Source organism: Hypanus sabinus, chromosome 11 (assembly GCF_030144855.1).
Source record: "Hypanus sabinus isolate sHypSab1 chromosome 11, sHypSab1.hap1, whole genome shotgun sequence".
Classification (NCBI taxonomy): domain Eukaryota; kingdom Metazoa; phylum Chordata; class Chondrichthyes; order Myliobatiformes; family Dasyatidae; genus Hypanus; species Hypanus sabinus.
Window position 1 is genome coordinate 88,997,501 of NC_082716.1, and position 24,898 is coordinate 89,022,398.

The window sequence follows — 24,898 nt, forward strand, 5'->3', positions numbered from 1 at the left end:
GACTGGCTTCACTTGCCTCAGATGCTCTGTGGCTGTGGACTCACTTTTGGGGACTCTGCAGTTAATGTTATTTGTTTACTTTTATAGTTTGCACGGTTTGTCCTTTTTTCACACATTGGGTGTTTGATGGTCTTGTGTGGGGTTTCTTTTTAAATGGATAGTTTGTGTTTCTTTGTTTTATGGCTGCCTGCAAGAAGACAAATCTCAAGGTTGTGTACTATGATAGTAAATGTACTTTGAACTTTCTGTTTGTAATGGCTGGATTAATGTCAGGTGCCAGTGAGGGTAAGAATAGGATGATATAGCGGATGAATGTGTGGCTGAGAGGAACTGGTGCAGGAGGCAGAGCTTCAGGTTTGTGGATCACTGGGATCTCTTCTAGGAAAGGTATGACCTGTGCAAATAGGACATATTACACCTGAACTTAAGGGGGACTAATAGTCTTGTGGGCTAGTTTGCTAGATATGTTAGTGAGGGCCTAAACTGGTTTAGTAGGGGAATGGGAAGCAGAATGATAGGTCAGATGATGGGGCAGTTGGTGTATAGGTAGGTGCGGCATGTGGAGTGACTGTGAGGAAGGATGAGCAAAATTGCAGTTGGGATGGGTTGAGGTGTGTATCCTTTAAAGCAATAAATATCAGGACAAAGGGTGATCATTGTAGAGCATTGGTCAGTACATGGAGCTATGATGTTGTGGCCATTACAGAGACTTGATTGTTACAAAAGCAAGAATGGCTGTTGGATGTTCTTTAGATGCTTTGGAAGGGAAGGAGGCAAAATAGGTGAGGGAGTGTTACTGGTGGTCAGGGGTAGTATCACAGCTGCAGAAGAGGATGATGTCATGGAGGGACAACAGAGTTAGTGTGGGTGTAAGTCAGGAACAGGAAGGGAACAATAACTATTGGGAGTATTCTATAGGCCCATTAATAGCAACAGAGACATTGAGTAAAACAGATCAGGAGGCAGATTTTGGAAAGGTGCAAAAATAACAGGATTGTTGTCATGGGGGTCTTCAACTAATACTTAATACTGGTTGATGTTTCATTAGTGCAAAAGGTTTAGATGGGCAGAATTTGTTAGGTGTGTCTTGGAAAGATTCCTGACACACACTATAGATAGGCCATACTGGACATTTAGAGTAGAGGAGAGGCCATACTGGACATTTAACCGGGTTAGGTTTGACATTCTGTTGGTGGGTGAGTATTTTGAAGACAATAACCACAACTCCCTGACCTTTACTATGAACTTGGAGAGGGATAGGATCAGATGGTATGGGGAATATTTAATTAGGGGAATGAAGGATTATGAGCTATTAGGCAGGAACTTGGGCACAAATGTACTTGAGGAATGCACAGCAGAAATGTGGAGTTTGTTTAGGAAGCACTTACATGAGATTCTGGATGGGTTTGTCTCATTGAGGCAGGGAAAAGTTGGTAGGATAAGGGAACCTTAGTTGATACGATGCGGAACATCTAGTTAAGAGGAAGAAAGAAGCTTACATAAGGTTTAGGAAGCAAGGATCAGAAGGGGCTCTAAAGAGTTATAAGAGCCAGGAAGAAGCTGAAGAATGGACTTGGAGCTAGAAGGGGACACAAGAAGGCCTTGGCGAGTAGGATTAAGAAAAACCCCAAGGCATTCTACGTGTATGTGAAGAGAAGGAGGATGGTTAGAGAAAGGGTAGGACTGATCAGAGATAGAAGAAACAGGAGGAGGTAGGGGAGGTCCTTAATAAATACTTTGCTTCATTATTCACCAGAGAGAGGGACCTTGACATTTGTGAGGATAGCATAACAAGTCTGATATGCTCAAGCATGTCAAATTTAAGAAAGAAGATGTGTTGGTACTTTTGAAAACCATTGAGATAGATTAATGCCCAGGGCCTTTGAGTGCCTTTGAGGGGCAGGTCAAGCACCATAAGTCTGATTGAATTCTCTGAGGATGTGGCAAAGCACATTGCTAAAGGTGGAGGAATGGTGTATCTAAAATTTAGTAAGACATTTGGTAAGTTTCCCCATGGTAGGCTCATTCAGAAAGTTGAGAAGCATGGAGCTCAGGGAAACCTGGCTGTGTGGATACAGAATTGGTTTACCCATAGAAGACAGAGAGTGATTGTAACTGGAGCATATTTTGCCTGGGAGTTGGTGACTAGTGGTGTTCCACAGGGATTTGTTCTAGGAAATCTGGTCTTTGTGATTTTTATAACTGATTTGGCTAAGGAGGTGGAAGGGTAAGTTAATAGGTTTGTAGATGACATGATGGTTCATGAAATTGTGGATAGATGGAGGGTTATCATGGGTTGCATTGATATATTGACAAGATGCAGTACTGGGCTGAGAAGTGGCAGATAGAGCAAAACTCAGAAAAGTGTTAAGTGTTTTAATTTGGAAGCTGGGATTTGAATGTGGAATATGGAGTTAATGGCAGGGTTCTTAGCTGCTCAGAGGAACAGAGGGATCCTGGAGTCCATATCCATAGATCCCTCAAAGTTACCATGCAAATTGATAGGGTTGTTAGAAGGTATACAGTGTATTGGTTTTCCTTAGTCTGGGAAATGAGTTCAAGAATTTCAAGATAATATTACAGCTCTATAAAACACAGGCTAGACCGCACTTCGAATATTGTGTTCAGTTCTGCCTTTTTTTTTTATTGTAGGAAGGATAGAGAGGGTGCAGAGGGGAGTCATCAGGATGCTGCCTTGACTAGAGGGCATGTCTTATGAGTATAGGTTGAGCGAGCTAGAAGTGAAGGAAGATGACAGGTGACTTGATAAAGGTGTACAAGATGATAAGGGGCATAGAGTGGATGCCAGAAAGTTCTTCCCAGGGTGGATATGGCTAATATGAGGAGGCATGATTGGAGCAAAGTATATGGAGGAATGTCTGAAGTTTTACATAGTGATGGGTAGGTGGAACGCCCAGTCAGAAGTGATGGTAGAGGCAAGTGCATTGGTGCTATTTAAGAGATGTTCAAGAGAGCTCATGAATGACAGAAAAATTGAGGATGTGAAGGATTAGATTGTTCTTAAGAGTTGGTTAAAGGTCAGCACAACATTTTGTGCTGAAGTGTCTGTACCATCCTGTAATGTTCTGTGAATCTAGAGCAAGCTTCATCAAGACAATATGAGGACCACTGTAAATATATTAAAATGTGCCGACTTCTTTGGTAAATTTATAAAATTTGTCAATGGGTTTAGTTTTGTATGTGGTGAAAGTGGGAGGGGGATTGTAGTGTACAACCACAATGCAGTTCAATGTAGTGCACAACCACAATGGTGGTTGTAAACAATAATTGTTGCTTTAAAGTTGTCAATCCTTTAAGGCTGTCACATGACTAACTGCTCCTCAGTGAAAGGAGTATTTATAGAAAACTTCAGAGATGTTCTGTGAACACTCTTAATAAACTAAATGATCTGTTTGAGCTTCTGGCAATTCACATGCATAACTTTACAGAAATGTATAACAGACTTTATGTTAGACCACTGAGCACATGTAATTTGCAAAAGAAATAGAAACTGATGCTGTTATCTTTTCCATTTTGTAAATGTCCATTGTAATTTCCATCCATACATTTAAAGTTGGGCTCTCCTGTGATAACCATTTCCTGGTAAGGGCCTTCTTACCAGCCACCAGCAGTATATTCATTAAATATTTATCTCTTTTTAACTATTCTTGAGGTATATACCCAAAATATATGGTCTTACTTTCTAAGGGTATTTCACATTTAAAGATGTCTTGTAAGGCATTATGTATCCCACTCCAATAGTCTTTGATAACAGGGCATTCCCAGAAAATATGGTAATGGTTTGCATTTTGATTTCCACGACTTGTCCAGCAAACAGGGATGTTACTATCATAACAGGATTTCTGAGAGGGTGTAATAAAATATCTTATCAAGTTTTTCCATCTGAGCTCCCTCCATTTCTGTGAACTGGTAAACTTCTGTTGATACCTCCATATTATTGTCCATTCTTCCTCATATTATTATCCCTCCATCCTTCTCTAATTTTGTTTTAATGTATGAAGTTGAATGTGTTTTAAAATTTGACAAACCCTTATACACGCTTGAAATGATTCTACTACCATTGTCTGAATTATATAGTTTTCTAAATAGCTCTATCAGACATGTACTTGCCTTGGTTGCATTTTTAACAGTCCTATTAACATGCTGTTGCATCTGTAAATACCGATAAAAGTCTTGTTTTTCTAACAAGTGTTTCTCCTTGAGCATTTCAGAACTGAACAGTGTTTCTTATTTCATTATATTGCAAATAGCTGTTGTTCCTTTAGCTGTCCAGTCCTTAAATCTAGCATCCAGTTTATTCAGTCTGAGTCATATGCACACCATTTAAGAATTGCAATGTCTCTCTAGTTTATATTCTTTTATAATAGTTAACAGCATCTGTTAATCATGAGTTGGAACAATTTTATTCAAACTAGGGAAAAATGGTTTAACTACATAACACCTCATAGGCCTGATTTTATTCTCACAATTCAATGAATATGTTGTAAAAAAAAAAGATCCTACTTTCTACATAGTTTTCTTATTTTGATTATTCTTTCTCTCCTCTCCTTTCTATAAGTGTATACCTCATAATTATGTGGAGATTTGTGACAAATATGATTATATGATTTATGTACAGTATCTGAAATACATCTTATGGAAATGTTTGATAAACTTCAATAAAAAATAATTTACAAAAAAAGAAATAGAAACTGGTAATGGATATGTTTAGCCTCTGAAGCATCTGTGGAGGACAAAAAAGTCATTTTAGTTTAACAGAAACTTTATTTCCTGATTTCTGTGTTTACCATTGAGTTGAGTAATTTTATTTCATAATCAGCTGCTTCAAATTTTATTGCAATCAGCTGAGAATATTGATTCTTCTGATAATGATTACATTGGATTGAGGGCAGTCTTTCCTGGAGATGATCAAATCTGATTGTATGGTTGAGGCATGAGTTCCATGTATATGTCATGAAATATTTTGGACACTGGAAAATATATGATTATTAGAACACTGGCTTTTGAAAGTATTAACTGGAAGAAAGCATGTGAATATTATAATAAAGTCATGGTTCAAACACACTTTGAGAAGTCAGAGCAATTCTGGGCACATCATATAACCATCCCCATTTATCCTGCATCATAATTTCTTCAGTCATTTAATTTCTATGACTTCTGCCTTATCATGGACCTTCATTTTCTTTCCTTCCTTTTTCCCTTATTTGTGTTTACTGGAAAGATCAGAACAAATGAACCCCTCAAGCTGTTATTCAGAGCTAGCCAATCTTTGATCAAATTCCTTGAACGCTCTTTCATCTTCACCTCTCTTAACTTGGTTTACTTAAAAAAATCTTGGTTCCATCTGGTGTTCTGGTCCAGCTATGTTAAGAAAATTTAGCATGTTCCTGATGACCCTAACCAGTGTTTACAGTTGACAATATAAAGTATTTTATCCAATGCATCACAGGTTGGATACCACCGTTCTGCAAAAGACCACAAGACATTGCATGGAGTTGTGAATGCAGCCAAAGTCTATTTTGGAAACTGGCACCACAACCCCCATTTGGCTCTGTCTACATTTTCTGTTGTAGTCGTAATCAATGACTCCATCGACTTTGGTCGTTCACTCCTTCCCCTTCCCATAGGGTAGAATTTCCCATAGGGCCACCTTCTAACCTACTTTTAAGACCTGTGAATGGACTTTTTTATACAACAAAGGTAGATCCTTGATCTCTGTCATGGTCTTTGCATATTATTTGTCTACCTATACTGTACCTTATCCATTAACTATAACACTATTTTCTGCATTCTGTTTGTTTTCCTTTTGTACAACCTTAATCTTCTTGTGTATGGGATTATCTGTCTGGACAGCATGCAAACAAAAGCTTTTCACTGTATCTTGGTACATATGACACTAATAAACCAATCATCAGTTTAAAATTAACAGTTCATTTGAGGCCAGACAAAGTCATGGGGAAAATGTTGAAATTTCTACTGTCCTTTTGTGTATCTTTTTTTTAAAGTTTTCTAATAGAATTATTGAGAGTCCAAGTTTTAATTACAATATGCTGAGCTTAATTTTCTAGAAGTACTTCCACATATTAATATTCTGAAAATTTTGATCAAATCACTTCTTTGTGTAGGATAAATTTCTTGCTCATTGTATATTTTGAGAAACCAAATACCATTTTGCACCTTCTCCTAGGCCGGGGGTCGGCAACCCGCGGCTCCGGAGCCACATGTGGCTCTTTTACGTCTGTGCTGCGGCTCCCTGTTACTTTGGGAAATAATTGGTTGTGGCGACCCTTTTCCTGGCACATCCGAACCGACTCACTATTAGATAGCCTACGGGGGTTTGCGAGCACAGAGCTTTGGAGCCTCTGCGCCATGGGGGGCAGGTTGAGGGAGGCTTAAAAGTGAGGCTGAAGATTTCGAATAAAGTTTTTTCCTTCGACTGCAGTTACCGACTCCGTGTCGTAATTTTAGCGCTGCGTGTAGCACACCGCTACATGGTCAGTATTTAATTAAAATGTATTTTATGTTAGTTTGTTAGTTTTTGAAATGTAATTCTAAATTTGAAGATTATGGTGATCTTGTACAATCTAAATAAGACGTTGTGGCGACCCATTTCCTGACACATCCGAACCGGCTCACAATTAGCCAGCGCTCAGGCTAAGGGAGATAGCCTACGGGGGTTTGTGAGTACGTGCCTTTTGCAGCATCCGCGCCCATGGGGGGCGGGTTGAGGGAGGCTTAAAAGCAAGGCTGTTTAGTTCGAATAAAGCTATCTTTGACTGCAGTTTACTGACTGCGTGTAGCAACCGCTACAACGTGTTTTATCGCTGGCTGTCCAGAGGGGAGGTGCTGAAACGCTTTGTCGCGTGTCTGGAAGAAGAGAAAACTTTCCTGGGCAGCAAAGGGCTCACCTTTCCTGAGCTGGAACAGCCAGAGTGGCTGGAAAAGCTACACTTCATGGTAGACATGACAGCGCACCTGAACACGCTGAACACAGCTCTTCAACGGGGTAAGGACGTACAGCCCTGCACATGTTGGAGGATGTTTTGGCATTCCAGCGCAAGTTGACGTTGCTTGCCAGAGATTTACAGAAAGGCACATTGTCTCACTTCCCCAATTTGAGAGAGTTCAAACAAGGTCACGACATGATAAATTCGGAGTATTTACATTCTGCAATCATTGCAATGCAAACATCGTTTGGGAAACGCTTCTGTGAGTTCAGAGAGGAAAAAAACACATTATCCTTCCCGGTCACTCCCCTAAGCATCGATCCATCCCTACTGAATACGACTGCATTGTCAGGTGTGAGTCAACCTGAACAAGTATGATAAATATTTTAATTGCCTATTATTTTACGTATATTCATATGTTTTCATTGTTCAGTGAAATAGTCCTTTTATTTTTCAGGTTGACAGCTGGCTGACGTTATTTTTGGTTTGCTGCTGGCGGCAAATTTAAGTTTGGCGTTTTTCATAAATACAAGAAGGACTCAAATAGACGTTGAGTATTTTACTTAAAAGTAACCTTCAACCCAACGTCTTTTTTTCGGAGTTCAAAATGTTTTTGTTGCATGCAGAAATGTAATTTCGTTTTCTCTGCAGGAGTTCATCAATTTCATAAATGCAACACATTATAGTTTGTTTATACATAGCATAAAGGCAAAACAAAACGTTGTATGCAGTGTTATTTCATTTTAAATGTCAAACGGGTTTTGCGGCTCCCAGTGTTTTCTTTTCTGTGGGAAACGGGTCCAAGTGGCTCTTTCAGTGGTAAAGGTTGCTGACCCCTGTCCTAGGCTAACATACCTTCCTAAGATGCTGTGCCCAGAATAGCATCCAGTGCTGTTAAGCATAGTTACATATAACATTAATCCTCTTCTATTTGAATCCTTATGGTGTAAAGGTTAGCATTTCTTTTTGTGTTTTTTTTATAAATTTGCCTATTTTAATTCCATATTTATGGGATACCTTCTACACCTGCTTCCATCGTTCCATTGTTTAAATGTGTTCCTTCAGGTTCAAGTTGGATATTCTTGCATGTACCAGCAATTTAAATCATTCCACTGTATCAATCTTTTAACCTTTTACCTAACCTTTTAATGAGTTGTAATTTAACACTTTAGTCTGTCCAACCTAAAATGTCCCTTTTTTCAGTCATTATCAAATTTGGATTATGTGGATTTCCATCTCATATATTAGTAATGAATAAAGTAAATATTTGCAACATCAACCACATTTTCCTCCAAGCCTATTCCAATCAGGTCAATAATATTCCTGTAGTTTAGGAGTTTCAAATGTAGCTGCTATGTGGGATATTGTCATATGCCTTCTGAAATCCAGGTAAACAGACATTTTCTTTGTCAACTATTTGAGTAATTTCTTTAAATTCATCTAGTCACTCATGCTTGATCCTTTAAAATGCTTAGTTTGATAAGCTGAAATCTTTGAAGTTATTTTGCACTCTACTCCTGATTATAGACAAGTAATTTTCGGTTGGGGTGGCAAAGGAGGTGTAAGGCACTCCTTCCCTTTTGCTAGTCTGAAGGTCACCCTTGAGCAAGGTGTAGCATGTGCTTGGTGCCCCAATTAGGGTCATGTAAGGCCATTGGAACAGGTGATGGATGGTTGTATGAGCAACTGGTGCATATCATGTCCTGGTTATGCAACTGCCAATGCCAGGTGGACAATCTCTGAAGAGTATTGATGATGGCTGGGGTCACCCGTCTTGTAAAGACACTGCCCAGAAGAAGGCAATGGCAAGCCACTTCTGTAGAAAAATTTGCCAAGAACAATCATGGTCATGGAAAGACCATGATTGCCTGCGTCATACAATATGGCACAATTCTCTGACCTCATTAATTGAACTGCTGCTCACTGGATGTTTCATGTTTTTTGCACCATTCTTCACACCATTCTCTATAAATTCTGGAGACGAGTGTGTGAAAATCCCAGGCGATCAGCACTTTGAGATACTCAAACCACTCCGTCTGGCACCATCATAGTCAAAATCACTTGGATCACATTTCTTCCCCATTTTTGATGTTTGGTACAACTAAAACCCTTGATCAAGTATGCATGCTTTTATGCATTGAGTTGCTGCCACATGATTGGCTGATTAGATATTTGCATTAAAGAGCAGGTGTATGGGAGTACCTAATAAAGTAGCCACTGAGTGTATAATTCCTAGGCTTCTCTCTCAGCTTTCTTAAGCGCAGAACACAAGTGAAATGTTTCAGTCTAAAGAAACACTTAGTAATGAAGAACACTGGAAGACTACAGTTAGGGTATCTACCACTAATATATTAGGTAGAATCTGCTTATCTTAAGGATTTATTGCAATTGGGCTATGAATTTTATTGGCGGCTGTTGTGTTGAGTCTTTAATTCCGAGACAATGTTAAGCTTTGTTGGAATGTTAAGCATGCCATTGTTCTCTTGTAGTGGAAACAGTGATTCATCTCTGTCACTGCTTGTTTTCATTTACAATATCATTGACAACAGTTTACCTTACCCTTGAGCCTCTCTTTTCTCCCCAATATAATTGTAAATATGTTTCTACTGTTCTTAAAGTCTACTGTTTCTCTTCATGATCTCTCTTTTGCTATTCCTGTCTCTTTGTTTCTCTCCTGATTTCCAGGAACAGTGTTTTGTTTTCAAACCTGTTATTATCTGCAAATATTCCAGTCTTGATATAATGTCATTGACTTTTCTACTTTCTCCATTTGTCACTTGAAATGTTAATTATTATTTTAAATTTTTGACAATGTGTAGCATTTTACTTTTAATGTGTTTGCTGCTAAGTTAGATCCTGATAGTTACTTGATATTCGCAGATGCACTGTTCCAAATAGTTAAGTGTGACCATGTTGACAAAAGCCCCTCCTCATAATGAATCTATTATGTTTATTTGAAAGCACAGATTTCTTGTCGGCTTCATTCACAGTTTCATTCAGATTTCAAGCAATTTATCCAATGGCTTAAAACTAGCAAAATTCTGAATATAAATCTGAAAAAAATGTGTGCAACGGCAAAGCTTTGGTATAATACTGAAATCCCGCAAAATTGGCAATTCTGAAGGTATATATTAAAGCAGAGTTTTGATTTACCTTGGAAACATCTTTCCAAATAGCTCGTCTTTCCAGATTGAGCTGAAATGTATCACTGACATGATATTACTAGCATTGTTTCCATTTCTAGTAGGAGCATGTCAACTTGTCATAGGAAAATAATTGATTAACTTTTCTACCCTCTCTATGTGGAACCTCCATAGTCTATAACAAAAATTATTGAACATATGGGGCCCATATTTATCTCATTGGCATTGCTGGCAAATACAGAATTTCTTAATGTTCAGAAGGAATGAAATTGGAAGTCAATTGCAGCACACCTGCTTTTTTAAGGTTTTTCTAGTTGTTTAGTTTGAATAGTTATTAATGTTACTGATCAGGCTGCAAATATACCAAATAACAGTTATGTGATTTTGAGTTTATAATACTCCTCAGATCTCCCCTTGTACTGCAATTCTGGAAAATTTTATTTCTCTGTCTAGAGCAGGGGTCGGTAACCTTTACCAATGAAAGAGCCATTTGGACCCGTCTCCCACAGAAAAGAAAACACTGGGAGCCACAAAACCCGTTTGACATTTAAAATGAAATAACACTGCATACAAAGTTTTTTTTTGCCTTTATGCTATGTATAAACAAACTATAATGTGTTGCATTTATGAAATCGATGAACTCCTGCAGAGAAAATGAAATTACATTTCTGCATGCAACAAAAACATTTTGAACTCCGAAAAAAGACGTTGGGTTGAAGTTTACTTTTAAGTAAAATAATCAATGTCTATTTGAGTCCTTCTTGTATTTATGAAAAACGCCGAACTTAAATTGTCCGCCAGCAGCAAACCAAAAATAACGTCAGCCAGCTGTCAACCTGAAAAATAAAAGGACTATTTCACTGAACAATGAAAAAATATGAATATACGTAAAATAATAGGCAATTAAAATATTTATCATACTTGGTTAGTGGGATTTCTGCTCCTGGACCTCACTGCACAGCGTCTGCACATCAGGGCTGTATGACGTCACCTTCATCTTTACACAGGATCGCAAGCTGTCATCTGTGAGGCGTGCGCGATGTTTGTTTTTAATAAAGTTCATGTTGGAGAACACCTGCTCACACACATATGTGGATCCAAAGATCGACAGGATGCCAAGCGCATACTTTTTAATGTTTACATAAATGTCGGGGATAGCATTCCATGTTTCAAACACAATTTTGTCTGGTTTTGGGAGGTTTTCAATATCACTCCATTTGTGATTCTGAGCAAGAACGGCCTTCTGACGGGCAACATCTTCAAGGTCTGCTGTCAAGTGTCTAAACTTGGACACCGATATGTCTTTGTCGGCTATGTCGGCCAGTTCCATCTCAAGATCAGGTTGACTCACACCTGCCAATGCAGTCGTATTCAGTGGGATGGATCGATGCTTAGGGGAGTGACCGGGAAGAATAATGTGTTTTTTATTTCTCTGAACTCACAGAAGCGTTTCCCAAACAATGTTTGCATTGCGATGATTGCAGAATGTAAATACTCCAAATTTATCATGTCGTGAGCTTGTTTGAACTCTCTCAAATTGGGGAAGTGAGACAATGTGCCTTTCTGTAAATCTCTGGCAAGCACTGTCAACTTGCGCTGGAATGCCAAAACATCCTCCAACATGTGCAGGGCTGTGCGTCCTTTCCCCTGAAGAGCTGTGTTCAGCATGTTCAGGTGCGTTGTCATGTCTACCATGAAGTGTAGCATTTACAGACACTCTGGCTGTTCCAGCTCAGGAAAGGTGAGACCTTTGCTGCCCAGGAAAGTTTTCACTTCTTCCAGACACGCGACAAAGCGTTTCAGCACCTCCCCTCTTGATAGCCACCGGACTTTGTTGTGCAGCAGGAGATCAGAATATGCGCTTTCCAGCTCGTCCAGTAACAAATGGAATTGACGGTGATTTAAACTTTTTGCCATTATTTTATTGACAATCTGAATAACAACATCCATTACTTCTGTGCATTCCGGAGGAAATGTTTGAGCGCACAGTGCCTCTTAGTGCAAGATGCAGTGAAAAGTCAGCAGCTTTCTGTCCAGTGACTTCTGCAGTAAAGCCACAAATCCCTTGTGCACTCCTGTCATACTCGGTGCCCCATCAGTAGCTGCTGACACCAGGTGGGTGGTCTTTATTACTTTGGCTCGTGAACAATTCAAGACAGCCTCACAGATGTCCTCCCCCCGTGTTTGGTCTTTTAGAGGTATCAACTCAATCATTTCTTCCTGTGGCCCGGCAGAGTTTACATACCGGCAGAACAGCGCTATTTGTTCAATATCACCTTTGTCTTTAGACTCGTTACAGGCAATCAAGTAGGCCACAGCTGAATTGATGTCTTTAATTTACTGTCTTCTGATGTCTTCTGCCATTTTTATGGTTCTGTCTTTGACAGTCTTTGCAGAGAGGGGCATATCCCTGATTTTTTGCACAATTTCACTCTTGTTTTTAAAGTCCGTGAATAGATGTTCTGAAATCTTAATGAAGATTCTTTTATATATTCACCATATGTAAACTGCTTCCCATGCCTGACTATTTCCTGAGCGGCAACAAAACTAGCATATGTCGTTGATTTTCCAGACATCATCCACTTCTTGAAATGATTTTTGCTCGGATCAACCTTCCACATCAGTTCCGAAACTGCTTTTTTTCTCTCATCTCCATCCGGATATTTTTGAGCAAAGGCTGTGTGTTTATTCTGGAAATGTCTTGCGACTTTTGACTTTTTGTTGTTTGCTAGTTTCTCATTGCATATTAAGCATACTGGTAAACCAGTCTCGTCAGCAGTGAAAGCAAATGAATCTGCCCATGTATCATTAAACGTTCTGTTTTCTTCAGTCACTTTTCTTTTTTTTTTAGAATTCTCCATAGTTAGCCTACCTTGGATCGAAAAATTAAAGAAATCGCGCACTGGCGGGTGTCAGGCATTGGCCGTGGTGACGTATATTAATAGCGACAAAAACACGTTTTATTTAGATTGTACAAGATCACCATAATCTTCAAATTTAGAATTACATTTCAAAAAGTAACAAACTAACATAAAATACATTTTAATTAAATACTCATCATTTATTTTCCAAAGCCATAGGGAGCCGCAGCACAGAGATGAAAGAGTCGCATGCGGCTCCGGAGCCGTGGGTTGCCGACCCCTGGTCTAGAGCAACACATACAAAATGCAGAAGAATTCAGCAGGCCAGGCAGCATTTGTGGAGAAGAATAAACAGTTGACTTTTTGGACTGAGACCCTTCAACAGGAATCCAAGTGTGGCCTTTTGCGTACCCCACTACTTAGCTATCTTTTAAATTGTAAGCCTTAATTATCTCCGAAGTTCTTTCTTGCCACATCTTTCACGTTTTTAGATGGTACTTAAATGAAGTATAGATATTCAAAGTTCAAAGTATATGTATATCACTATATACAAACCTGAGATTCATTTTCTTGCAGAAATACTGAACAAATCCTTAATAGAATAGTAACCATAATAGAATCAATGAAAGATTGCACCAATTGATTTTTCCTGTTGATTACATCTTTGACAACTGGATATTTTTAAAGCAGAGGTTAATAGGTTCTTAATTAGTAAGGGCATCCAGCTTGTTTGTGTTATTGTGAAGCTTCAGGGGACTTGTAACTCAAGGAGCAATAAAGATGCATTGCAGTCACAATGAAATCTGAGCAAAATTACTTTTGTCAGCTTTTCCTTATGGAATACTCTTAAAGATATTGTTGCCAGTGCCTCATACAATTATCTTAACAATTTAACATGCATCCTTTTTTGAACATGTTACCTTTTTTGTTCTCATTTTTCCATTTCCACCCTACCTTGGAATTGAAAACACTTTAGTTTTTTTTTGTTTTACGGTTCTGATGAAGGATCGCTGACTTGAAATATTGACTCATTATTTCTCTCCTCAACAATGTTGCTTGAATTTCTGAATGCTTCAAAGACTCTGTTTTTGCTTTTCTCAATTACTTCCTTTACTAATTGCATATTATTGCATTAGAACAAATTTGATTGTTACAAACAAGTTTCCAATTATAGATTTGAAGGTTTTTTTGATTTATGATCCTTCGCAATTACTATAATATTTTTGTTTTGTCTTGGTGACAGGTGAGCAGTCTGAGTCAATAATTTTCAGTTAATGTTAAATACAATGTTATGGTTTTATGAATACACATTCATAAGACCGTAAGGCATAGGAGCAGAATTTGACCATTCAGCCGATTGAGTGTGCTCCTTCATTTGATCATGGCTGATTTAGTTACTTTCTCAACCCCATTCTCCTGCCCTCTCCCATTAACCTTTGATGCCCTTACTAATTAAGAACCTATTAACCTCTGCTTTAAAAATATCCAGTTGTCAATCTGCTCTCTCTACCAGAGCCATTTAGGTTCGGACCCAGGGAATAATTGTCAAACACAGTTTACTTAAAAGTACATACTGTTTATTAACAAGATTGCGTTGCTCAGTTGAACTACAGAGTCCCCGCTCACAGAACCTGGAAAAATCTGCAACCCAAGTGAGCTCCCAAGTACGGTCTGGGCTGCTGATATATATTTGTTATCACATATATACTTTGATAAGGGTAGACAGAGAAGCTTTCTCATGCAACAAACACTTATTTGTTCATACATTATTCTCACAGCATGACTTGTCAAGCTGCCAATAAGTCAGTTAGGTTTTAGCCCTTTAAATTCTGCATATATTTCCTCATTCCCTCCTTTTGTCATTCCATGACAACCAGGATCATCAATGTCAGGGTTGTTGTACATCTTAATTTTCATATTCCTGTAAGAAGGGTGTGTAGTAACGCTTGTGATAAGCTGAAGGGCTTTCCACATCATTGTAGTCTCCAACCTCATCGTTTGCACCTCAGTCTCTGAGGTCCCCTTCCTTCTAGGGGGACTCTTTGTATAAATATCCCTGTGGGTGTAGGGTAAAAGCACTGGCTGAGAAGGGGCCAGAAATATCGGAGAAGTTTGATAATTATCAGCAGTCTTGCAATGATGATAGCATAATGTAGCAGTATACTGCTCCATCCTGCAAAGATCTTCATTTGAATGTGAACAGAGAGAGAGGTAATGTTCTCTGCTTCATCTGTGATGTAGGTGCAGCACTCTTGTCCTATAATGGCACATGTACCTCCTTTTTCAGCCAGAACAAAATTGGGGGGCATTCCTTTCATTGCGTTATCATTTCAGCCGTGATGGCCCTCACCTGATCCTGGACACTATCTATACCCTTAGCGGTACTATTGGCCATCTCCTCCAAAACTGCAGCCAGGTTGATAATTTCCCTTGGATTGTGGGCCCACTTGTAGAAAGGGAAAGCTATCATCCAAAAGTGCTCCAGTTGTGAGATTCCTCGCTTTTGCTGTAGGAGGGAAGGGTGCTGGTCTAAGGTTTTCAGCATTCGCATGTGGGGTAGAAGGTAAGCCAGGAAGCAGCATCCCATCCAATTTCTGCTCCCTTGTTGGATATTCCATCGGCTAGCTGTCTCTCCTGGGAGCCACAAGTTGGTCCTTTCCCTGCAAACCCATTACGTTCCGTTCAGGGGGTGCGGTGGTTTGGCCATTGTATAAATGGCGCAAGTACTGTTGCCCAAAAGGTAAGTCCCCTTACCTTTAAATTACAGTAGCAGATAGTGTATGTACACCCTCCCACTTTACAAATGTTTGTTTTGCGCTATTTGGCTTAAAGGTTTCATAGGAACATTCTACCTTTGTAAAGGGACACGCACACACACACACACACACACACACACACACACACACACACACACACACACACACACACACACACAGTAATTCGGTTTTTGTTTCTGGTTTTGTGTTGCATTGTAGTGCTGCTACAAAGACAATTAATTGACTGAGTTTGTTTCCCTTGGACCAAAGGAGATTTGGGGAAACATGATAAAAGATATACAAGATGAAGAAGGCACAGATAGGAAACAAAGTAAGAAAATTGCCAATAGGGGAGTGTTTATCTTTTAGAACACATAGGATTAAACTAAAAATATAAGAGGTTTCAGGCTGAGACCCTTCATCAAGACTGGAAAAGAAGAGGACAGAAGCTAGAAACATTGAGTGTTCATTTAGCTCCATAGATGCTGCCTGACCTGCTGAATTCCGGTAGCATTTTGGGTGTGTTACTCAGTATTCATCAACTAATCTTTCTGGTTTCTATGTGTCTGAATTTTAACATAGTTTCAGAGATATGACATTTTGAAAAAAATTCATTAATCACATCAGCCAATTTGTTTCATTGTTTCAGATCTTCATGAATTCTGTTTTGCTTCACTGATTTGATCAACTGATAAACCTTGATGTTGCCTGCCAATTTTGTAAGTATTCTACCTATTCAAAAATTTTGCACACGTGAAAAGGAAGCAAAATGTTGTGAAACTCTACAGGAGTTTCTTTCAATTACGGATTTTGGTTTTTAACCAATGCAACTATTTTCAAATTGATTTTTAATCCTGTTTACTAATTTGATTTGAATTACATTGCTCACTTTCTTAAAGCTTCCTTTTGTAACTTTATCAAATACCTTTAGAAAATTCATCAACGATTGTAGCTAATTAAAACCAAAGGCAACTTAAGTGGATTTGCTTTGTGTATTATTCTAACTTGCCTGTTAGTTATTAATGGCCTTTGTGCTGTTCAAGACGATGTGAACTGTTCCAAAACATGGTGGTTTAACTGATGTACATTTCTGAAGTTAATGGCTCTTAATCTGGTTGATGTTCCATCCTTGAAATGGCAGGTGAAACAAATGAATCACTCACCAATCACTCATTTCCTTTATGGCCATAATGTTCATGCCATTGGCAATCACTTTATTCAGATTTTATTTACTGATGTTTAATTGATCTAGATATGTCAACGATTAAAACAAAAAAGTAGTTTCTGTTTGGAAAATAATGTAAACATTGGCCAATGGATTCCATTTCCTAATTCTTCAGAAATTCTGCGGTATAATACAGTTAAACAGCTTGATATTTTAAGTCATTGTCTATTGCAAAATGCTTTCAAATTAGAAGTTTGGTTTTTGTTGCAATTTAGAATTTGCAATTTAATTGTGTTTATTGTGCCTTGTTGTGTGTCTAGAAACTGGACCGCATAATACCAGGTTTTGTGTGCTCAACAATTCAAATGTGAAGCAGGGACTTTGCCTTGTGGATTTCAATGTACATGACTTTCCCTCAGGGTACTGAATATGTTGAACAATACCTAGGGCTACAGTATTGTGAGATGGTTACCAATGCCTTGAGTAGGGCTGTGGAACAGTTGAAGCTTATCATTACTTTTCCTAAAAAAAACCCACGAAGTTGTATTCCTAGTTTGATGAGCAATGGATGTCAGATTTGAGACTCTGCATTACTATGAGCCATTTGCAAACTCAACTCAGCACTCCAAGGGAAGAATAAGATTATATTTTGGATATTGTTCAGCTTTAGAGAAATGTATAATAGATATATATTTTACTTTACCCATCCCAAGTCAGGGATATACACAAAATTGAAATAGAACAACAGAAGCTAAATTCTAAGGACCTCTTTGTGACTTACTGATTTGATGTAGAATCATTCAAAATTGGACACACTGGCTTCCCTTTCCTGAAAACTTGATTAATTGGTGTGGTTTTTGATAGCTGCCCAATTTCTCAAACTGTGGTTCCAGAATATATGCTGTGGAAATATCATTATTGGAATTCCAAGAGGATCAAATTCTAAGGAGAATTGTGCATTACAGTATACAACTCAGTGAAGTATCTTTATTATGAGACCATTGTGTAGTAGTTTCAGGTTTTCAGTACAGATTGTTGTGAATTGCTACATTCTGTGATAAAGTTCAGAAAATTTGAAGTATTATGTGCTCTTTGCAGAGCAACATCTAAAACTCTTGCAATGCCTTTATCATGTTTTCTGATTTCAAAAGATCTTCTATATTGGAATGAGACTCTCGCATTAGCTCTAGTAGTAATTTGCCATTGTTTACCTTTATGTAATTTGCATTTTTCTTTTATAAAATGGAATAGAACATAGAACAGTACCACACATGAACAGGCTGTTTGGCCTATATTATCTGTGCAAGAAATATGTCAAATTTAACCATCCTTTCTGCCTGTACATGAGCCATATCCCTATATTCCTTGAATATACCCCTGGTAGTGTGTTCCAGAACCTGCCACTTCCTCTCTGTCTCATGTACTTTCATCAACCTTACGTTGACATCTCAAAGTGCAACACCTCACACCTGCCTGGTTATATTCTACTTGCGGTTTCTTGATCCATCATTGTAACTGATCTATAACTTACTGAATCCTTTGACCTTCTTTACTATCCACAATTCTACCAATTTCTGTCATCTGCAGACTTGTTTCCCAACCCACCTACAATTTGGTTCTAGTTAAATATGAGGTCCCACCACTGATCCTTATGGAACACCACTGGTCACAATCCTCCAGCCAGAATAAGTTCTTTCCCACTGGTACTCACTGTCTACTATAGAGAAGCTAATTCTGAATCTAAGCTGTAGACAACATCCACTATCCTACCTTCATCAATCATCTTGGTTCCTTCAAAAATACGATAAAGTTTGTAAGATGTGATCTACCCAATACAATGCGATGATGACTTTTCTTTGAATGTGGCTTATATGGTGCTATATTCCTATGATACTGGTAAAACTTAAGTTTTTCATTATATCTGTGCATACATATCTTTGTACATATGACAATAAATTCAACCTTTGTGACTGTCCCTAATTCAAATATAAGCAAGTAAAAATGTCAGAAAGTTGTGTATACTGTGTGGCTCTAGAAAAGAACATTATGACATGTTATTCTGAATGTTTTTAAGCACTCTTTTGTATAAATAAACTCACATTTTTAATTGAGAATACAAAGGAGTTTCACCAGAATGTTGCCTGAAATAGCGTGTTATAGTTATAAGGAGAATTGGAGAATTTATTCTCATTGTCAAAGGATAATCAACTTAATCTTTGCAAAATTAAGAGGGACATTGGTAGGGTAGATGGTCAGAATTTTTCTTGCAATGCAGGGAAGTCGAATCACATTATTAAAATAATGTTTAAAGGGCAAGCACTTGGAAAGGTAAGGCATAGAGGAATACTGGCTAAATGTAGGTAAATTTGAATAGTATAGGTAGGCATAATTTTTAGCCTGCACAAAGTAGACTAAAAGGGTCTATTTCTGTGTCATACAATTTGATGGGTTTATTTACTGTAGCTTAGATTTTTGTTTGCTTGCATCTATGAGAACATAATAAAAATTCTTGTGATACTTATTTTCAATAATCAAGGTATATTTTTAGTAAAAGGCAGGTGGAGTGGTGTGAAATTAGGTGTCATACTTAATAGAAAGGATAAGTGACCAAATAAACATCAGTTAGTAGTTGTTTAAAGTGGCACCTATCAAAGTCTTAATTTAAATGGCAGTCATAAACTCTTCCAAGGAATCATTTTCCTGTTCCAGTTACACCTGAACTATGTTCAATTGCTTTCTATTTGCCTTATTTTTAAATAAGTTATCTTGTAGACCAACTTGATCTTGTCATTACTTGTTGGGACATGCAACATGATAAATGCAAGTTACATCTATTGTTTGTGCACTGTCAGAAGTGGAAGATCTTATGATGTGTCTCCATGTTAATGCACATATTTTATATAGACAACATTTAACTTTTTCTGCAAATCATAAGCCAGCTCACTCAACAGTTTAAATGTCTTCAGAATCAAATTGTCATAGACTTAGTGTTAATGATTTAGTTCATTATTTAAGAGTTCAGTTGAAGATCAGTTCTAACATAAAAGCCTACAGAGGCAATTGAAATTGTTGATTCATTTTTGAACTGCCAATTCTTGTTGTTTACAAAAGTTCAGGTATTTTTAGATTTGACTACCCTTACTGGATTTTCACATTGTCTCAAAAGCTTTAAGGCTTGCCAAGAAATGTCTGCACTGAAGATTTTCCATTTGTTTAAATCAAATTTCCTGAGTTACATTTGTTCATTTCTCAATGGAGTCAGCAAAAATATTGAGGTACATTGCACTTCCTTAAATTGTGTCCACAATTTACAACTGATTCTTTACATATTATGTTAGCAGTGTCTGAAAGTGGATGTTGATTCATGACTTCAAGGTGTTTAAAAGCTAGGGAAAGAGAAATCTAGGAATTGATTAAAGTCTGTATTCTTTGATCAGAGAGAATCATTGATTGTGTCTTATTGATTCAAGGTTGAAACTTGGCTAACCTGGGAAAAAATTCTAGGAAAACAAAAGCTACCAAATACAATAATAAAGTTCTTGGGTTAAAGGTAGTATAATTCTGCCATTTTCAATAGCATTACAGAGTCATAGAGCTATGCAGCACAGAATCAGGGCCTTTGGCTCACTCAACAGTACCAACAAAATTGCCTGACTGAGCTAATTCCGTTTCTGCCTTAACTGTCCTATCTACCTGTGTCACTATTTTTCAAAGACATATACATATGAACTTTCCAGATCTCTCTGGTCTGCAGCCCACCCCATGCTCTACCATTTACTACTTAAGCCCTGCCCTGGTTTGCCTCGAAAAATGCAATGCACTGAATGAATCTCTATCTGCCATTTGGCCCAAAACGTCAGCTGTACTCTTTTTCATAGATGCTGCCTGAACTGCTGAGTTCCTCCAGCATTTTGTGTGTGCTGTCAGCTCTGGACACCTTTTTCCTCTAACAGTTGACTCTGCTCTCAACTGATTGATATATTGTCTCCAAATGATATCAGATGCAATCTCCACTGTAAGAGAGTGGTCCAATTCTGTCCTTAATCTTCGTGATTACACACTTTTGATTACTTCACCTAGACTGCTTGTCCAGGATGTAACATCATACCTCTCTTGTTTGAGGAGTTGCAATTTGTCTCAGCTGTTTGTCCTCTATTCTCCTTCTGAGATTGAGCAGATCAAAGTGTGAGTACAAGGGACCCAGGAAAAGCATAGCTGGTGAGTTGTTGTTTGTGGAGGGTGCTATATTGTTACATGCTCTCAGTTTGAACACGGGATAGTGGGATGATGTAATTGTCTCATGACCGTGGGGTAATGTTATGTCACGTGAGGGCATGTTCCAGACAGTATTTAAACCAAAGCCTGGGTCTGTGACGCAGTTCTCATTTTTATTTTTTGTGCAATGTTGTTGTTGCCGGTCAGAGGTGTGGAGGTTCCACCAGTTTTGTTTGTTCCATTTAGAACGGAGTTCAGGAAAAACCTTTTCACCAAGAGAGTTGTGGATCTATGGAATGCTCTGCCTCAGAAGGCAGTGGAGGCCAATTCTCTGGATGCTTTCAAGAAAGAGTTAGGTAGAGCTCTTAAAGATAGGGGAGTCAAGGGATATGGAGAGAAGGCAGGAACGGGGTACTGATTGTGGATGATCAGCCATGATCACATTGAATGGCGGTGTGGGCTCGAGGGGCTGAATGGCCTACTCCTGCACCTATTGTCTATTGTCCTACGGTTATTTTTCTTTTACAGTCCAGTATTGGAAAGTGAAGGCATTACCGGAGTTATCCGAGTTCAAAGGATTGGATAAAGTTAATGTCATTCAGCGTTTTGGGAAATGATAGACCTTTGTGATTTTATTCAGTAATTGTGGCATGCACATTCGAGTTAAACCCCTGCAATTTCGGGAAGGTTTGTGCAGTGACCACCCTCCAGTCAAAAGGTCAGTTCCTTTTATTTCCTCGTGATTTCTGCGAACAAGGCATCTCTTGGCTGTGTGATTGGCAGGTTTGTCATTAGTTCAAAGGAATCGTTTGGGGAAGTCTTTCTTTACTGACTGTATAAATCACATGGACTTTTGAATTTATCTCTTTAAGTCTGTGCTTGGATGAAAACTCGTTGAGAACAGTTTCTAAGTTTGACTGTTAGGTATTGCCGCCTAACTGTTAACTTCCAGTTAAGTTAGTTGTTTGTTTACTTTTCTAAGTTTTGAGCAGTATTTAATAAATCTCGGGATTTGTTTTAAATCTTGTGCCAGTTTCATATTCATTGCTGCTGCATTCGTAACAATATCTGTATTCAAGGGGGAAATTGACGAGCTTCTGATTCACTGTCAGTGTAGTGCTCTTTAATGACTTTGCCTGTATTGTGTTCTTTAGACTCTGGTCAAAACTTTTCCACCAAGCCATTTGTAGCTTGGTTGTACAGTGTAGATGTAATAGTCTTGGTTCATTAATTTTCAGGAATGACTGAAACTGTACTGCAACAAGCTGGGTGTTCACTTCCATCACTCATAACGTGACGTGACTGCTCCTATACAGATGGAGTTTAATGCTGATAAGTGTGAGGTGCTACATTTTGATAGGACTATTCAAAATAGGACATACATAGTAAATGGTGGGGCATTGAGGAATGCAGTAGAACAGAGTGATCTAGGAATAATGGTGCATAGTTTCCTGAAGGTGGAATCTCATGTGGATAGGATGGTGAAGAAAGCTTTTGGTATGCTGGCCTTTATGAATCAGAGCATTGAGTATAGGAGTTGGGATGTAATGTTAAAATTGTACAAGGCATTGGTGAGGCCAAATTTGGAGTATTGTGTACAGTTCTGGTCACTGAATTATAGGAAAGATGTCAACAAAATAGAGTACAGAGGAGATTTACTAGAATGTTACCTGGGTTTCAGCACCTAAGTTACAGAGAAAGGTTGAACAAGCTAGGTCTTTATTCTTTGGAGCGTAGAAGGTTGAGGGGGTCTTGATGGAGGTATTTAAAATTATGAGGGGGATAGATAGAGTTGACGTGAATAGGATTTTACCATTGAGAGTAGGGGATATTCAAATAAGAGGACATGAGTTGAGAGGGGGCAAAAGTTTAAGGGTAACATGAGGGGGAACTTCTTTTCTCAGAGAGTGGTAGCTGCGTGGAACAAGCTTCCAGTAGAAGTGATAGAGGCAGATTCGATATTGTCTGTCTTTTTAAATCTTTTTATTAATTTTAAACAAACATAAATGAAACATGAATACAGAGAGTTTGAAAATACATAATTAATAGGTTAAGTATTGTTATGAATGTGAAGCAACTCTGAGGGGCCGAAGGGTACAAAGTCGCCCCCTCCTTTTTGAGAATCGCAAGATCACTATTAATTCGGGTCTGAGACCCAGGAAATGAGAGAGAGATGTTCAGAATACACAAGGTTTGGAATGTGTCCTGACCTCAGTGAAACGGAACCACTGATAACTGCTATTGTCTCTTGGAGACGGAATTGTGTATTGAGTACTGTACTATTCATTGAGAACCCTCGGGGAAAACCAGAGTGGTCTGGTTGAGGGATTGCATCATCCCAACCTGATTGACATCTGAGACCCCGTGAGTAAGGATAAAAGAGAGTCTGGGGAACAGCCCCTTTAGATGCACCAGGAGAAACGCTAGAGATCCCGTGACAGTGTTTAATAGCGACAGCCAGTGAGGGCTCATGTGCGTCCTCCCTTGCCAGGGTGGCGGGCTCATCACGGAAGAACAGTTTAGCTAAAGGAGAGGCCACAAGTGAAAGGCCACGACAAAGAGACACCTGACGGATTGAAATCATAGAGGTTGGAAAACCCGTAGTGGTAACTGTTCCCATTCTATTCCTATTTCTCTCTCTCTCTCCAACAAAGTGCAACACAGCGACAACCAAAAGATGGCAGCTTGTGGAACTGCAGTGAACTTTATATTTCCATCGGAAAATTCATTATCCCCTAGACAACGATAGAGCTTATTTCTTATTGATTATTATTATACCCACACTTTTAGATTTAGTATTGGTGACGTATATTATCTGTATATTTGCATTGATAGTATTTTTCTGTATTTTTACTAATAAATGCCATTAAAAGTAGTATCATCAGACTTCAACAGACGTCTCCATCTTTGCTGGTAAGTGACCCAGTTATGGGGTTCGTAACAGTATGCATTTATATAGATGATAATCCATATATAAAAACCTCCCAAACTCATAGTAATTATGAAAAAAGGGAGTAAATAAGAAGGAAAAAAAACACCAAAAAAGAAAGGAAAAAAAAAGCTAACCAACACGGGTCATTGCATTATGTCAAATATACACAGTAGCGTCAATAACTCTGCACCTCCATCCAAATAATTAAGGATAATAGAAGCAGGGTTTAGGAAAAGTCAGTTTAACTGATATGAAAATGTTGGCAATATTGTCATTTAAAAAAAATGGATAGGTATATGGACAGGAAAGAATGGAGGGTTATGGGCTGAGTGCAGGTCGGTGGGACTAGGTGAGAGTACGCATTCAGCACGGACTAGAAGGGCCGAGATGGCCTGTTTCCATGCCATAATTGTTATATGGTTATTTGGTGTTAAGGATTCAGCAACAATAAATATATAAATGAGGCAGGGTTTTTTTTTTATAACAAACAAAACGTTTATTAAACACTGAAAAACAAACCCCCAAAAGTAAACTAACATAACTGGAAATCAGCTGCTGTGTGGCAGCTTAAACAGTTCTTAAAGCGATGTTGCAAAAACAGTTCTTCAAAGTACTTCTGCAAAAGTTCAAAATGCTTATTGTCCATTAAAGGAGAGACTTTTTAGACGATTTAAATTCTCTTTCACGTCATGTTGTTGCGGTTCCCAGTCCAACTATACTTTTCCCGGAGAATTTACGAAGATGAAAATGAAACGGCTTAAAGGCACTGACCTTTCCTTTACAAAACTGTACCCAACCCTTTCTGCTATTATTCGCAGGGGTTACCAGGGGACAGCCAACGAATTCCTTCTGAATGAG

General features: G+C 38.4%; 1 protein-coding gene across 7 annotated transcripts in view; it reads left to right on the forward strand.

The window, feature by feature from the left end:
- The window catches only part of ralgps2 (Ral GEF with PH domain and SH3 binding motif 2), a 542,667-nt gene that overhangs the window by 47,907 nt on the left and 469,862 nt on the right, over window positions 1–24,898 (forward strand). For all 7 annotated transcript variants that reach the window (XR_009514828.1, XR_009514826.1, XR_009514829.1 and 4 more), the window contains exon 2: window positions 16,378–16,447. The gene's annotated coding sequence lies outside the window, so the exon portion shown is untranslated. The remainder of the gene's footprint in view (window positions 1–16,377; window positions 16,448–24,898) is intronic.